Genomic DNA, 17,206 nt, shown 5'->3' with positions numbered 1-17,206 from the left:
ATGACCAATGTGCTCTCAGCTGATCAAATGCCACTATTTAAGTAGCCTACCAGTTATTGTAACTTGTTACTGATAACAGGTTTCTATGAAACAGGTACCAGGTACACGAACACGGAATTGTTGGAATACGAGTACGGAATTTAAAGCCACATTTTTCGCATCCTTTCACATTCTTCTCCACTATTTTATACAGTTTTAAAATTCATTAGTGTCATGCATTTAAATGGTGATCTTTCTTCATTGTTTTGAAGACACACTTGTACGGTCTGTCTCGTGGACTTATTTTAGTCACTGGGGTTATATATGTCTTTTGTGCTCTAGGCCTACTAAGGTATCCAATTTTGTTCCAACGACTTTTTACAACTTGGTAGAATCCAACAGTGGCGGATCTAGGGGGGGGGGGGGGAATGCCTAGTCATAATTTCTACCCGCGAAATTTCGTGCGTGAGGTAGATGGGTTGAAACCGACCTTACAAAAACCAATTATATCATATATAGCAATTCGCTCAAGATGTTGCCCGGTGACATTATGTTCAACGGTGTTCTGATAGACAGGGTAACATCAACTAAATTTTTAGGTCTTTATATCGACGAACAATTGAAGTGGAAAACTCATGTAAATAATCTATGCAAAATATTATCAAGGAATACTGGTGTAATTCGTAGGTTGAATTCTACTCTTCCTAAAAGCATATTACTTATCTTGTATTCAACTTTAATTCTACCTTATATTAATTATGGTGTGCTTGCTTGGGGCAAATCTCTAATAACACAATTAGATAAAATATTCTTGGCTCAAAAGAGGGTAATAAGAACAATCTGTAATGCTGACTTTCGTGCTCATACAAATCCTCTTTTTTTATCATCATAGGATTTTAAAGGTAGAAGATATTCATTATATGCAATTGGGTACCTTAATGTATGATCTCAACTCAGGTGTACTGCCACTGGCATTAGCCAAGATTTTTAAGAGAAACAATCAAATTCACAATTATGCCACAAGAGGTGCTTCTGCATTCCACTTACCCCATGCAAGGCAAAGTTTATATATATATTTTTCTTTCTCCCCCCCACTCGAGCTCTCCCTCTCTTTCCCACTCCCGCCCCCTCTCTCCATTTCTTATAACCCACATTATTATCACTCTTATTTCCCCCTTTTGTACATAGTCTCTTCTCCCCACCCTTTTTTATTACTCAGTTAAACCATGTGTATAATAATATGGTTATTGTTTATAGTTATTTGTTTTAGTACTTTAGCGCCTTTGACGAACATTTCTTGTATTAATCTATTATATAACCAGGCTGTTCTTGTTGTTTATGTTATTGTTTTTGAGGGACCTGACCTCTACAAGCTAAGCTTTAATTAGGTCTCCTCGTCTTTTCTTCTTTTGTTTTCTCATGTAAATGCATTGTATGAACTTGATTCTTATAAGTGTTCCTCTTATATACTTTGCATGTTATACATTTGTTAAATTGTATTACATTTATGTTGGAAGAAAGACAAATAAACTTGAACTTGAACTTGAACTTGAACTTGAACTTGACTTTTGGGTATGTTTTGAGAACTCTGACAGATACGTTCAGGTCGACAATTTTTTGGGGGGAATGATCTTTCCTCTAAGTAAATTAAGGACTTCAAATTGCATGGATAATAAAGGGTTTTTCGGGAGAGTCCCCAGACTAGCTATCAGTGCAATATGATGAAGATTATTTATCAATCTCTTGTTGAAGAACTGATAAAAATCGTCTACAGGTGACCTTTTTTTCTTGTGTTGTTTTATATTTCTTGTCTTTGTTTTCCCTACAGATTATTCAGCAACTTATCTTCAGAAGGGCGGTTCACATTTCATCTCCTTACCAACCACCACTACAACACGATTGTATAACGCAACCTTACTACAAACAAACGCTACAAATAGATTTCGAGTTGTGTTTCAAGATTTGTATCTCCATAATGATGATGATATAGTCCAAATAGGAACAGGTAACGACCCATCTGATATACAGTCTGTTATCACAACTGTCCATGGATATGCACACTACGCTCCTGACGATGTATATGTATATAACAATGAGATGTGGATTGCTGCCATAGGAGCAAAGAGTGACTCCGAGCTTGGAATGGACGTTGAGATCATTTCCATTGACCTATCAAGTGAGTGTTGAATTAATTTTATTTAAAAAAAAATCGGTGGAATCTAAAGCTGTGTGTATTGAAGCAGTGATTACTGGTATCTTACCAGTTGTAAAATAAGAATTGTTCAACACAGGTCGAGTGATAAAGATAAACCATGTTTCCAGTTTTACCAGCAAAATAGTATAAAGAAGGCCATATATTTCGCATTCTATCACATTCTTCTCCACTGTTTTATGAAATTGTGAAATTCGTTAGTTTCTTGCATTTTATGGTGAATGTTCTCCATCATTTAGAAGAGTAACTTGTTTTGTCTGTCTTGGGGACTTTTTTTGGATATTTTAATGGCTTTTTGGCTCCCAGCTTATTAGGGTATTCCATGTTGTTCACACGACTTTTCAAAACTTGGTAGAAGACAAAGACCTGAATAGTCAATCATTTCGATCATACAATTTTACCCCTCAATTGATTGAGGTCATCTAGGTCATTGATGAAACGTGTGGTAGGTTGAGTGAAGCTGTCCTGTTACACTCCCCCTTTAATTGTCAGGTGGCTTAGTGTTAAATTTTAAGGATACCGTTACTCGGCGGATAAAAGCACCATATTTGGCACGAGGCTTCCTTATATGCCACGGTCACACATTTGCGTACCTTTGCGCAATTAAATGTGCTAACTACGTACTCAATACACAGACTAGCGCATATAGACATGCGTTGGTCCGCGCTAGTTTTACAATTTTCTAAACTATCGCAAGCAAACGCAAGGTCAAATCGCCTACGAGCGGATACGAGTGGCAACCAGTGAATGCGAGCAACAGCAAGTGGCTTAGCGCAGGTATACGAATCATACGCACCTCTTTTTTTTTTTGGATTGAGCGCGTGTCACTGCCTTTAGTTGCGTTTCCTGCACGATTTAGCCCAATGCCGTTAGCATGATTGCACGTATTGTTTCGCTCTCTCGCTCTCTCTCTCTCTCTCTCTCTCTCTATCTCTCGCACACCGCTCACAACAACAAGAACCGTAGCCTTTAAACAAGGCCACATGTCCGATAGACGCCGATCGACTAACAAGAGACTAATCGCGGAAACCCAAGAGACCGTCCAGGCGAGTAGCGCAGTCAAGAAGCCTTTAGTAATCTAGATTGGATATCTTATGTTAACCTTTGTTTCCGACTGGAATTCTCTACCGAAATGGTAGCGTCCAATCAGCGAACGTATCCTCGCATGACGTCAGCATATAGTATCCATCACACACACACATACACACACAAGCACAGTAAACTCTACGCAGTACGAACATAGTCTACTATGAACTAAGAATGACGTACGGGCTAAGACCACTAACCTCTACATGGAACGAAAACGAGTTGGACTGGTTCTTTTTATATACAGGGAAAGTCCAATTATCTCACGTATGATTGTTGCATAAGTCATAAAATGTTTGCTATTTTATTATAATTTTGCATGTAATAGATTTGAATGTGATATTTTGTATCTATCATTTATATGTCCATCTCATAAGCAAGACTTATTTACGTATTTTACCTTTTCTTATATGTTTTGATAATGAACGAATCACGAACGAAGCTAACTGGGAGATGGCCGTTCTGATTGGTCAATAAATCCAAAGTAATGAATAATTCATGCAGAGTAGTACAATCTAGATTGCAAAAGGCCTCGTGGCTAGCGCCACTCGGTCGCGCGTTCACCCCGGGTATCTAGACTCATCTCAGCCGCTGTTTGGGGTGGAAAATAGCCAGAGTCACGAGGCCTTGCGCGATTACCACTTGCTACGCTGCGAGTCTAGCTCGTACGCCGTTCGCTTTAGCTCGCAGTCGCTGTATAGTTGCCGCTCGGTTTAGCTTGCTATCACTGCGATTGGGTAAAATGCACCGACCACCGTCGCTGCGCTGCATATCGGCTATACAAGATGTAGACTCGTCAGAAACTAAGATGCTTATGACTAGTATGTATACACCGCCCCAGCCTTATTGAGCTGGTATGCTGTAGAGCTAGCTGGCACGCAGCAGTACGAACAGCCAGCGTATTGACTCGTACTGCTACGAGCCACAACGAACTGTAACGTGGTCATAGGCAACCATAGGCAGTCTTTGGTACGAGCAGCATACGAGCTGAAACTGCATCAGAATCTGAACCTACGAGCTAGATACGCAATAGTGTGACTGCTACCTTCAAATTTGCGGCGTATTTTTGGGCACGGCTGCGTAAAGCCTCTTGTCGATGGCCCTGTCGTTGTTGGGGTCCATAAATTCTGGCGGCTTGCGTGTCATTTCTAGCTCGTTTCGTCAACTAATGTTAGCCTATGAGCCCTCCGGAAGTTTTGAAAAAAAAAATCATGTCTAATGTGGTCGAGGTCGAAGTCTTCGACGTTCGCAGGACTACACTAGACACCTCGGGTATTGGAGTGCACATGGGAATTACGTGTACGTTAACTACATCACAGTTTACGCCATAGATTACACCATGGTTTACATCCTTAAAGCGTTGGTCACATCCCACCGTGCGTGTTTTTAGTCCGTACGGTTTTTGGGGAGGCCACGGCCGCCACGTTTTTCTGAAAACGTAGGGAGGGAGTGACAAAGGCAGGGAGGGAGTACCGACAACGCGCGTCACACGCACTGTGTAAGTACGTGGCCCGCACGCCACGCCTGGCCGTGAACGGTTGCGTGCATCGTACGTTGCGCACGTGGTAAGTGCGTTGTACGTGCTTACAACGTGCTTACAACGTACTTACAACATACGGTCTCCGTGCGGTTGCCACGTTATCGTACGGAGGCCGTACTTACAAGTGCTGCTCACGTAATGTGTCCTTACTCACTCGCATGTTGTAGGTGCGTGCACGTGCGATGAACTCGGTGTTTATATAGGACGACATTCCGATGTTCTCCAGAAGTCCCAGCTGTTGCTGCCTCAAGATGCCGCCCATTCCACCGAAGAGACTATATACTGCATAAATCAGTGCGAACAACGTGCGTTGTAAGTGCTCACTCGGTACGGTCCACGTGAGTTCTGCGTGCTCATTGGATAGCTGAACAGAACGAATAGCACGGACCACGCACTTATCACGTGCGCCTTTAAAAGACGCACGGAGTCAGTGCGTTGTGCGCTCGTTGGCAGTACCGGGCACGCACGTCACACGCACTGGGGTGAATCGGTTGCCCGAACGCAGCCCGAACGCAGCGAAAGTTCCTCATGCACTAAAAGTGCTACGGTGTGTCTGCGTGCTCCCAAATCCGTACGGAGGCGGTACTCATCACGTACGGATACCCAAATTTTGCCCACGTTTTTGCACGTAGACAGCACGCACTTGCAAGTACGGCGGGATGTGACAACCGCATAACATGGAAGTTTACGCTGAAGTTTACGCCATACATGTAGTTAACGCCATTTACAATAATGAAATACCGAGGCATTAAAACTACCTATCCTTAACCAAATACATTCTTCATCTTTACGCTGTTATAATAACCCTAATTATTCCAAGAATAATCAACATGCAAATGATAACTCATATTCTAATTTCATAAAATATCTTCATATTCCTGGTATCATATAACACGTAACAACTAGATAAAAAAATGAACAGCATCCATTTTGAAATAAGAAACATTCCTTTTCTCTGTCAAGGATAATATTATATATGCAAGACTTTAATCATAAAATGATTTACACTTAGGGATTCAGGTCAAAAGAGCCTTTAAATTACTGTCACCCAGGCTTATCTTATTTCTCCATTAATTAATATCTCTGACAATTTGCTTAATTAAATTACTGCAAAAGAGAAATAAGTAGAATTCACTTACAGTTTAACTGGTGACAAGAAAGCTTGGAAGACAGGAGCAGCCCGTGTCCAGTACAGACAATTTAGGTGCAAGCTAGAAACACAAGAAACTGCCTCGCTCAGTTTCAAAAGGTGCAGCCCAAACACCTGCCGTCGCCCGACTCTTTCAGCCTAGCTGAAGCCACCGAACCCCTAGCTGGCTAACTGCTGCGGCTGCTCTAAGATATTAGTCACTCAGAGGTCTTTCCTCTCCAGATCATAAGCTTTAAGTGACAAATGTTAATTCTAACTAGGATTCCTCCCGTATAAGGAATTTCGATATATACCCAAGCTACGAAAATATTGCCTTTATCTGCTTAAGAACAAAACTTTGCAAGAAAACTATCCGAATCACCCTAATTTTAATAGAGATTATAATTCGAAACTTGCAGGAAGCCTAAGACTGTGCTGGACAAAAGGAAGGAACTCATGAATATGAATAGGCTAATAAGCTAACCCCACTTCATATCTTTAGACAATAGCAAAGACATGACTACAGGCTGAAATAGGTATGACTTGTAACAAGGCTGAACACCTGAAAACTTGATGAGAAAATGAATTAGTCTCGGGGCATTTGTGTACCTGACCAGCTACATTGAGACATCTGTGGATTCTGAAATTCTCCTCTTATAGTTGAATGAGGTTTACTGTATGTAAGTGAATCGTCTTAAAGGACTGGGCATCAAGAAACAAGGCAACAATACAAGACTGAAGGGTCGTTTGTTAGAATGCATCTCAGAGGAACAAGAGCAGCATGATGGGAGGCACACTGTTCTCATTTTCAAGGAAGGCATGCGAAATATGTTGAAAAAAGCTCTAAAGAATCGAGACTTTCAGAAGACGCTGTTATCCTGGCCAAAGCTGCTACAATTAAGAAAAAAACATCTTTAGCCATCAAGGCTTTAAGTTTACTGGTTGCTTCCTGGGAAAATGTCAGGAAGACTTCCCTCAAGCATCAAGTCTCTTGTTTCCATGATCTTGAATGGTCCAAACTTAAAAGATCAAGACAAGCGTGATTCCCAGGCTTGCCTCACAATCAGCCAGGTATCATTTACAATACAAAGAAACGGTCTTCTGATACTGCTGTGAAGACCAGCAACACTCTGGAGCGTGACCAGAAGCAAGAAACTCATTGATCAGTCATATCACTTTGGCGTCAGCATTCCTTATGACAGGATTATGAAGATTGAGGACTAGATCGCCACTCCTACCTGTGAACGCTATGTAAAAGATGGAGTTTTGTTCACTGTTGGCGCCCTCGACAATCTAGACCACAACCCGAGCTCAACCCCTTTCATAACATCATTCCATGGGCTGGAATCAGCCTTTTACAGTTGCCTACCAAGACCAAACCGGATGAGAGCAGAGCATCTGTTATGATACCACCTTCTGAAAATCTGGAAATCAAAAACACGCTCTTCCTGACAGCTACGCCTATGTACCAGCCATAGCTTTGAAGACAACTGCTGTTGCGGTGCCAGAAAGTTATGTGTGTCCAGTCGAGAGGTACTAATAGATGAAGCCAGAGCAGGGGAACACAGCTGAGTAGAGCATTCTCTGCCACTTCTAGAGACAATAGAACCTATCATGTCTTTAATAAACCTCGGGTAAAAGACCATCCAGCACAATAAGTACTTCTTCCTCTGTTCTATGAGAAGTCTACCACTACTGCTATGATCAAACATGGCATTGATGTCGAGAGGCAAGTTTTCGAATTTCTGAACCCAGGACAAATCAAAGTCACTACATTTGACCAGCCTCTGTTTTCCCTGGCAAAGTTTGTACAGTGGCAATGGCCAGACATGCATGGTGAGAGAGGGCATGTGGTTATATGCTAGGTGGTCTGCACACAGAAATGGCACTCTTGAATACACTTGGGGATGTCTTAGAAAGTTCTGGCTGGACTAAAGCCCTCACAGAGGCAGAGGTAGCGTCATCTGACACGGCGGATTCGTATCTGAAGGCAGCACATCCAACTCGAACTAGGCACGCCCACCAAATCACTCTTTTGACTCTGCAACATCTTCAGAGTGAAGCTGTCATGCTCAGCGAGGGCCCCAAAGATGAAGAGTCTGCCACGGCTTGGAGAAACAACTTGAGGAAGAGAAGTCCTACTTTCATGTACTGGGACCAGATTATGAGATATGAAACCCTTATTCTCATCTTCATCGGGGCTCACAGAGAGAAGAATTTCCCTTTGTATGTTGAAGTCTTGGATAAACACACACCACTGTTCATTGCCTTGGATAATGTGAACTACTCACGATGAATGCCACGATGGATGCCTGTCCACATCAGAGATATGAAGTCCTTGCCCGACAATTTCAAGAATGAGTTTCAGAATTTTTCCCACTGGGTCCTTTCCAAGAGAAGTAACAAATTCTCTGCGATCCCATTTGATCAAGCTCATGAGCAGGAGAACAAGATTGTGAAAGGTTCTGGTGAAGCTGTTGGGCTCACAGAAAACCCTGTGACTTTTCGACGATGGATGATTTCGGGAACAGAGATGTCCAGGTTGCTGAAGAAATTTGAAGAAGAATACCTTCCTGATGATCACACAGAGATCCCGGAGAAATTTCACCACCATGAGCAGGATCTGTCAACACTGAAGAACTTCCAGCGACAGGTTGTCAACCTCTTCGATACTATTAGACAAATAGGCAATCCCATTCTTAGACGATTTCTCAGATATAGTAACTCTTGATAGTCGCAACTGCGCGGATGAATCAGTGGTAGCCGTATTGCACACCTTGGGGATACAGGCAGGCAACAGTACTAGAACTTTGTCGAGAATGTGCTTGATGTGCGTAGCCACGCCATATTTGACCCAATCAAGAGGAATTATCTAGCACTATTCAGTAAACCTAAACGTAAGGTAACATCTAAGCAGGGGAAGAAGATCAAAGAGCTTCAAAATAAAGTGGCACTCTTTGGCCAGCTGTACATATCTATGCACAATCGGGATGGTGACTTGGCAGAGTCCTTTACACATGAGATACAGTCCTTCCCTCCTTCCCTCTCAGATTTTAACAAGCTTCATTTGCCAAGCACGAAGCCGGACCTCATGAAATGTCTTGAGCAACCTGGTCAATCAGAGCCACTTTATACCTATGACTGGAAAGTCCTGGATGGTGCCGTCATCGCACTTGTCTGCCTAATACCAGCGTCAGCACCTTCCATGAGTATGCAGACAGGGTATTCATCCCTTATCTGGAGAAGCAGCTGCATGATGTCTCGAAGTTGGATGTTGTGTGGGACACAAACATCCCAGATAGTTTGAAAAAATCTACCTGGGAAAAGAGAGGCAAGGATGTGCGCAGGAAAGAGTCGGGTGAGATCAAACTACTAGGCAATTGGATGGACTTTCCCAGTGACCCACTCAACAAAAAAGAGCTGTTTGCCTTTTTAACTTCCAAGATTGAATATTTCAACTTTCCGCCAGCCAAAGCTGTGTATGTCACATCCGAAAAATGTGTGTGAAATCCATTGGTACTAGCATCCCCATGCAAAACTGCAATCATGAGGAGGCGGACACCAGAGTTGTGGTTCATGAACACGGGGGAAAGACTATCAACGTGCGTACTGTGGACACATATTTTGTAGTAATCCTTGTTGGCACATCCCATAAACTGATTTGAACTCAACCTTTGGTTAACATCTGGATGGACTTTGGCATTGGGCAAGAAATACAGGTTTTACCACATCAACGCCATCTACTCAAGCCTAGGGCAGCAACAACAACGAGCATTACCCATGTTCCACGCATTTTCAGATTGTGACACAACCTTCTGATTTCAATGGCAAGGGCAAGAAGTCAGTTTGACAGCTTGGACCGGCAGGCCTATAAAGACGTCACACAAACATTTGTCTCTCTTGCCAATCATCCTTTCCAGATCCTGGAACTCATCGACGACTCTCTTCTAAAGCTCGAAAAACTGACTGTTATCCTGTATGACAACACCAGTTCTTTGAACTCTGTCAACGAGACAAGAAGGAAACTCTTCTGCTATAAGAATCGAGCAATGGACAAACTGCCACCCACCAAGGATGCACGGTGCTAGTACAGAATCATATCCAGACTTTGACCCGTAACTCCGGCATGGATATACCTTACTAAAACATACCAAAAACCAACTAAATCTTCATCAGTTGTTCAACTAATGGTCATGATTTTAAAGTCGTATGTTTCTTACCTATTTCGTGTCAATTTTCTTATCTTTTTTGGAGTATTTTTCCTAAAAACGAAGACATTATAAAATATACTTTCTTACAGGTTTCACGGCAAACCGCTGCACAATACAATTGCATACCGTATAGGACCGACGGTGGGTTGCAGGCGCGTGCGCGTACGTGAAGTTAGCGACTGTAATCACAGATCCTCATTACATTCATGTAAGTAATTCACATTATGATAATGATCATCATTATTAAGGTAACATCAAGCATACTTAGAAAATTGAGAAAACTGCAATCCATTTCAGCCACATGGAATTGTCTAATCTCCGTGGTGTGAGATAGTCAGGAAAATTTAGATCGATTATCCACTTATTGGGTGATAACATTGAACTTCAGACACGGACCAGAAAAGCACATGAACGGATCCAGGGAGGTGGGGGTCAACCCTCCCCCCACCCCCCCCCCCCCCCCCCCCATGGATTATTATCTGTTTGGTATGTGGTGAACGTTTCGAATAGGTGACTGGCTAGAAATCATACTGTGCATATCATTTTTTTAAATATTGTTTGTATTGTGTGTGTGAACAAATCTGATGGGTCTGAACCCCCCCCCCCCTTTCTTCGAAAATTCCGAAATCCGCCCCTGAAGAGGGTTGATTTTTATTGGAAGTTGAATAACGACGGTATTTGAAATATTTAAAAAAATGTTATGGTACTAATATATAGTCTAATTACCTAAAAGTCACAAATTACGCAACCACTCCGAGCTTCTTATGACTCCCTGGACGTTAGAAGAGTAATATTTTGTCAAATATGTAAACCATCTTGAAATTTCGTGTTTTACTTTTTTTTAAACGCCGGAGGGCTCCTATATAGGCTAATTTTAATTAATAAGTCATACCAAAATATAGTGCTTTTATCCACCGAGTAAGGGTAATTTCATTAAGCCACCTGACTTCATGAAGTCGGGTCCAAGCAACAAATTTTGTCAATATGAAGTCGTATGTCTGCATCTCATGATAGGACAGTCTTTATATACTGTAATGAACATAGATTGATTCCCATATAAATTTTCTCCATACGATTTTTAGGGGAAATGCCCCCACTCTTTAAGGGGCGTCTCATTTAACCAATCCCTTGTGATCTTTCTCGTGTTTGTAATGTCCAATCGTACTTTCAACCAACGAAATTTTGTGCGTGAGGTAGCTTTTGGGAGCTCTGACATATACGGCGAGGTCAAAAACTTTTTGGGGAATGAACTTCATGGTCTAGGTAACTTGTCTCAGATTCTGAAACAAAATTCTGGATTTAGCTCATGCTGCAATGATAATTATAAACCTTTAGGTCAGTCAGGAACCCCGTGAATTTTACAAGCCAATCGCCTGTCTGATTATCAAGATATTTATGATTGGAATTACAAATTTTTAAAACCGTTACTCGAAGATTTTTTACTTTTTTGAGGCACTTCTTGATCATTTTGAAGCGCATTTTTGTTAGGACTTCACTAATATTACACCATATCACACACACACTGATAACACGTAGGGCCGTGTATCTCAGATTTTACATTGTAAAACGATCCCTTTAAGTCGGTCAAATCGTATGGATAATACAGGTTTTTTTTTAGGAGAGTCTCCAAAATTAGTCAGTGCTTATCCAACAATCTCAAGTTGAAGGATTGATCAGAATCATCTACAGATGCGAAAGTTACTTGTTTTTCTTTTAATTTCTTGTTTTTCTTTCATTCTTAAAAAAAAAAAAAAATCTGACAGATTATTCAGCAACTTATCTTCCGGAAGGCGAATCACATTTCATCTCCTTTCCAGAAACCTCTGAAATACAGTTGTATAAAACAACCTTGCTACAAACGAACGCCACGAATGGATTTCAAGTTGTGTTTCAAAATTTTCGACTCTCTGATGATGATAGTATAGTCCAATTAGGAACAGGTAACGACCCATCTGATATACAGTCTGTTATCACAACTATCCATGGATATGCACACTACGCTCCTGATCATGTTTATGTAGATAACAATGAGATGTGGTTTGCCGCCATAGGACCAGGGCAATACAGTCATTCCCGAATGGGTGTTGGTATTACTGCCATTGATTTGCTGAGTGAGTATAATTGCATCAATCGGATTATTACTGTTCAATTCCTTGTGGATTTTTCCACTAATAAAATTACTCGAGGTAACAGAAGTTACATATAAATAGCTTTACTGATTAATATACAGTGACACCGCTAGATATAAAACAGGACGTGGGAAGGCTGCCCGAATACAGAAGTACATATCCCACCAACTTTAACAAACATTTTCCAACACGATTAAGAAGAGCGTATTCATCGATCTAGGTTGAAAACTACATGTACAGTTCAAGATCTGCCGACATTAATCTCTAATAAATGAGTATCCCACCTCTCGCCAATACCAACAGCCTGTAGCGTAATTATTAAGTCGGGCTCCCTTTCATTAACACGTAATAATAGTATTAACACAAAAGAGCATATGCAATAGTCTATGTGTCAGATCAATTGTAACTGAAAATGCATCAGTTTATCTTAATTGTCATTATACAGAAGCAGAGATTAGGGTTATTATTATTAAAAGCTTATGTTTATTATCCGAAGTAGGTGAAAACTCCTAAAACACACATCGTCCTTTTTCTGTTTCAGATTTCTTTCCTTGTTTGGGATCGATCATGAACGTGTCAGTAACGTTAGTTTGCGATGGATATTACGACTGTGACAATTATGAGGATGAATCATCATGTAGTAAGTAACAGAATACCTCCTATGTTTTGATACTGAAATTCATTCTGACTGTATCCCCGTGTTCTGACGCATTATGTTTAGCTGCCTACTGTATACATGATATAGAACACAACTTAGGCAAATTTGCAGAAATCCCAATTAGCATATCCCCTAATTAGTTATACTATAGGGGTCGGTTTCATAAAACCTGTTTTTTTATTTGATTTGATTTCTTTATTTCTGTTTAATTTTCTTTTTCTTTTGCATTTTTACAAATATATAACAAACAAACATTGCAAATTTACACATGACAAAAGACGAGTATGTAGAATAAGGTAAGGCTGGCTGTAACTAATCGAAAGCATCAAACAGGAGGGTTGATAAAGTAAGCAAAGCTTGATAGTATGACTACCCTTAAAGGATACATAATAATACAAATATGGAGGAAAAAATATTGGTAAAAGGGGAAAACGACAGAAAAAAAGAAGAAACAAAGAAAGAGGGGATACACATCAAGATTCACAGATGTATGTGGTAGTTGGATTTCAATTTGATATATAAAGATAAATAAGAAGACGCAAATTTGAATACTGAGTGGCCAACTTTGGATATAATAGAATGAGAAGACTCGCGAGGTTCGGACAATATGAATGTGAATGTGAGATCAGCGAGCTGGTTTTAAATCCTGGGCCTGCGAGTCGGAGCCTTGAAATGTTTGTATACAAAAGAGTGTTTATTAGTCTGTACCCCAAGTAGGCCACTCTTTATTCATACGTGTATTCATACCAGGTCATGGATGGTTATAATCAACGTTTCAATGAATGGAGGCAAAAAAAGTAAGAGTACAGAAAATTATCGAGTTTTGTAACGAAACAAGGAGAACTTATTTTGATGGTGGATTTAAAGATAATGAGCAATAAGAAACTGTTTCACCGCTCTTTTAAAAGATAGCATTGTATCCATCGTTTTTATTTCAGGGGGTAGTGCATGCCAGGTATCAGGGTCAGAATGTCTAATTGAGTTTTGAGCTAAGGCTGTTTTGGCGTTAAATAGTTTATAGTCATTGGAATGCCTGGTTGGGTAGGAATGAAAATGAAAATTATGTTGGAATAAAATGACTAGTGATGGGGGTAGAATGCCGGATTTAAGCCGAAACATGAAGAGAGATTTTGCATGTAGGGTATATCACTTACTTTTTAGAGTTTTTAATGTGGCAACTAAAGGGTCAGTGTGGTCGCTATAACCTGCATCGGTACAAACTCGAATTGCTTTTGTCTGTAACATTAATTTACGATTAGTATTGCACTGATGAGTAGCCCATATGATATCGCAGTAAGAAATATATGATAAAACCAGTGTATTATATAGCATACTAAGCACATGTTTTGGCAACAAATATTTTAGCTTAAATAGTATACCATTATTGCGAGAAATATGGGTAGTTCACATGATCATTCCAGTTACATTTGTCATTCATATATACACCTAAGAATTTCGTTCATGACTTTTTTCTATCGGAACATTGTCGACAAGCAGCTCAAAATTATAAATATTGTGATTTCTTGAGTTTCTAAAGTGAATAAAATTGGTCTTCTTTAGGTTTAATGATAATATGTTGCTTTTTAACCATTTCGATAACTTAGGTAGTTCAATGTTAGAGAATTTTAGAGAAACTTGGTGATATGGATTTTGGTCGATGGTTCGACATAGAAGAGGGGTAATCTTTTTGTGTACGACTTTTTTTATTAAGCAGTTCTTTAATGACAGTCCATGTAGATGATATATTACATTCAGCATTTTTTAATTTGTTTGAAAATATATATTTTTTTGGATGGCCTTATGATACTGGTTAGCTTACTTGTGAAGGGGTAAACTAAGTTTATACAGTTTGTTTCTTTTCCTTATTGATGTGAGAATTCCCTTCGTAACCCATGGGTTAATAGGCTGTTTATATTTACCTTTATATACCTCACTTAAGAAATCCAGCCATCTGATTGGTCGAAATTGCATTCATAAACTTTAACTATTTCTGTAAAATTCCCAGTAACCATGGTTAAAACAGTTCTAAAATCCCAGTAACCATGGTTACCGGGAAAATAGTTCAGTCTCCATGGTTACCCCATAGGTTTACATGTTACAGAATGGTTTGAGCGATCGAGGATACCGTACGTGTGCGAGGAATTGGTCGGTATTTTCATACAAGACAAGACAATTCCAAACAAGACAAAAATGGCTAATGGAGCTCTCACACTCTGCCGTGTAGGCCTACCGTCCACCTGCCGGTCTATTAAAAAAACAACAGAGTCCAGAACGTTGGGTTTTGAGCGAACTTGTCCCCGGCCGCAAAAAAAAATTCATAAAATTAATCTTTTCACCGTTTCGTTGCCATCTTCTGACCGTTCTCACCGGGCGCATACCGGGTGTTGAACGTGCTTCTACCGTCTTCACCGCCTAGATTGACTTTTGTTGAAAATTTTGGCCGTTTCCATACCGGGCCCATACCGGGCCCATACCGGGTCTCGAATGTGTGCACCGGGTTGGTAGCAGCCACCTAACAGTCACTTAGCGTCCCCTCACCGCTCGGAGCGTCCTGTGAGCGAGTCCCCGGACTGCTGATGTCATGACACGACTGCCATAAATACCCCGATTTGAACGGCAACGGTCAGTCCGCTCTCCATTTTTCATCACCGTTCTGTAACGGGTTATGAGCGTGTTGTGAACGTGTTCATACAGTGTGACCGTTTTCATAACGTATTCTTACCGTCCTCATACCGTTCAACACCGTCCTCTTGCCGCTTACTTGCGGCCGGTGCCAGCCGGCCAAAGTTTTGAACATGCCCAAAACTTTCGCCGGGTCCCACCGGGTGTAAATAAACGCCAACGCCCTATTAACGTGTTGCCCGCTTTGATAACGAACCACCGTGTGCCCTCGCCGTTCTCCACCGTCCGCAGACATTTTCGCGCACGGTGGTACACGGTAGGCCTACACGGCAGAGTGTGAGAGTCACTTAAAGAAACTGTCCCAAGATTTCAACTTATCAAATGCAAGACTCGCTGACAGCAAGAACAACAAAAAAGGTACGTAAAATTATCCATAAACATGTTCGTTTAGATGCTGAAAATAGAATACCAGCATAGACGTAGACGAAAATAGATCTAGATGTCAGGGTGTCTGATCGCGCACCCGATGTTGTGTGCTATATTCTTCCCATAGAGATTACACGCAATGCAGTCTCTATGCAGTCTACGTGCATTGCGCGACCAAGCAAAAAAAGTCAAGTTTTTTTTTTCAATTCGAGATTCAAACCTTTATCTGTTGTGATCCTGAAGGTGATACTCAATATTAAAGTGAGGTGTCATATGAAAGCGCAGGTTCTTCTCTCTATTCCCCACAGGGCCGGCCCACCCCCAAAATTGTAAAAATATCTTGCTTAGACTAGAATCTAGATCTAGTCTACTCTCAAAGATACACTCATAAAAAACAACCGTGCAGATAAACTAGAGAAAGGCCAAGGTGGTGTCATTAGTTGACTCTTTTGTTTTCGGCATATAAAAGTATTAATGACTGCTTTAATATTCGAGAAATAGTTGTTTTTATACGCTCTCGGGAAGGTTACAATTGGGCTATTGCCCTCGGCACGCCTCGGGGCAATAGCACAATTGTAACCTTCCCTTGAGCGTATAAAAACAACTATTTCTCTCAAAGCAGTCATTAATACTATACTATTATTAAGCTTTGGGAGACATGTATTAAAGTACGATTAAAATTTTGTCCAAAATAAGCAATATGCATCATCTGTATTATTGCACGATTAAACATCTTCCCAATTTTCGGATTCTAATTTTTCGATTAGTCGAGATATATTCCGCTCAGTAAATCTTCGGACTTTAACTTTTTTGTTCGTTTTTGGAGGTTTAAGTATTGTTTTCAAGTATTAGAAACGGTGGTAGATGATCTGAGATCTCAGAGTATATTAAGCCTGACCTAAGTCATCCGATAGCTGTATTAATAAATATATTGTCTATTAAGGATGATGAGCGGGTATCTATCCGTGTAGGTTTATCAATTGTTGGGAAAAGTGCATTAGAGTACATGAGTGTACGTAATCGGTTGATGTTATTATTATCCTTGATAAGGTCAATATTGTAATCACCCATTAAACACATAACTTTATTTTCATCATTAAGGTTATGTAATAAAGTGTCAAAGTCAGACAGGAATAGGTCTATTATTGTTTGATTGTTTGGAGGTCGGTAAATTACACATATAATAATTTTTTTTCTTTTCCCATATCGATTTC

At 40.5% G+C, this 17,206-nt stretch overlaps 1 long non-coding RNA gene across 7 annotated transcripts in view; it reads left to right on the top strand.

Moving 5' to 3' along the window:
- LOC100889285 overlaps nucleotides 1-17,206 on the top strand; it is a 92,890-nt gene that overhangs the window by 21,513 nt on the left and 54,171 nt on the right. For 6 of the 7 annotated variants that reach the window (XR_004064894.1, XR_004064892.1, XR_004064889.1 and 3 more), the window contains exons 7-9: nucleotides 1,808-2,155; nucleotides 11,921-12,268; nucleotides 12,828-12,926. This is a non-coding gene — a long non-coding RNA (uncharacterized LOC100889285). The remainder of the gene's footprint in view (nucleotides 1-1,807; nucleotides 2,156-11,920; nucleotides 12,269-12,827; nucleotides 12,927-17,206) is intronic. The other variant, XR_004064893.1, reaches the window with a different exon arrangement.

The sequence above is a fragment of the Strongylocentrotus purpuratus genome, unplaced genomic scaffold, assembly GCF_000002235.5.
Source record: "Strongylocentrotus purpuratus isolate Spur 01 unplaced genomic scaffold, Spur_5.0 spur5_scaffold_19, whole genome shotgun sequence".
In the NCBI taxonomy this organism is placed as follows: Eukaryota; Metazoa; Echinodermata; class Echinoidea; order Camarodonta; family Strongylocentrotidae; genus Strongylocentrotus; species Strongylocentrotus purpuratus.
The sequence above is the reverse complement of the archived record's forward strand: the minus strand, read 5'-3'. Positions and strand labels throughout refer to the sequence as shown.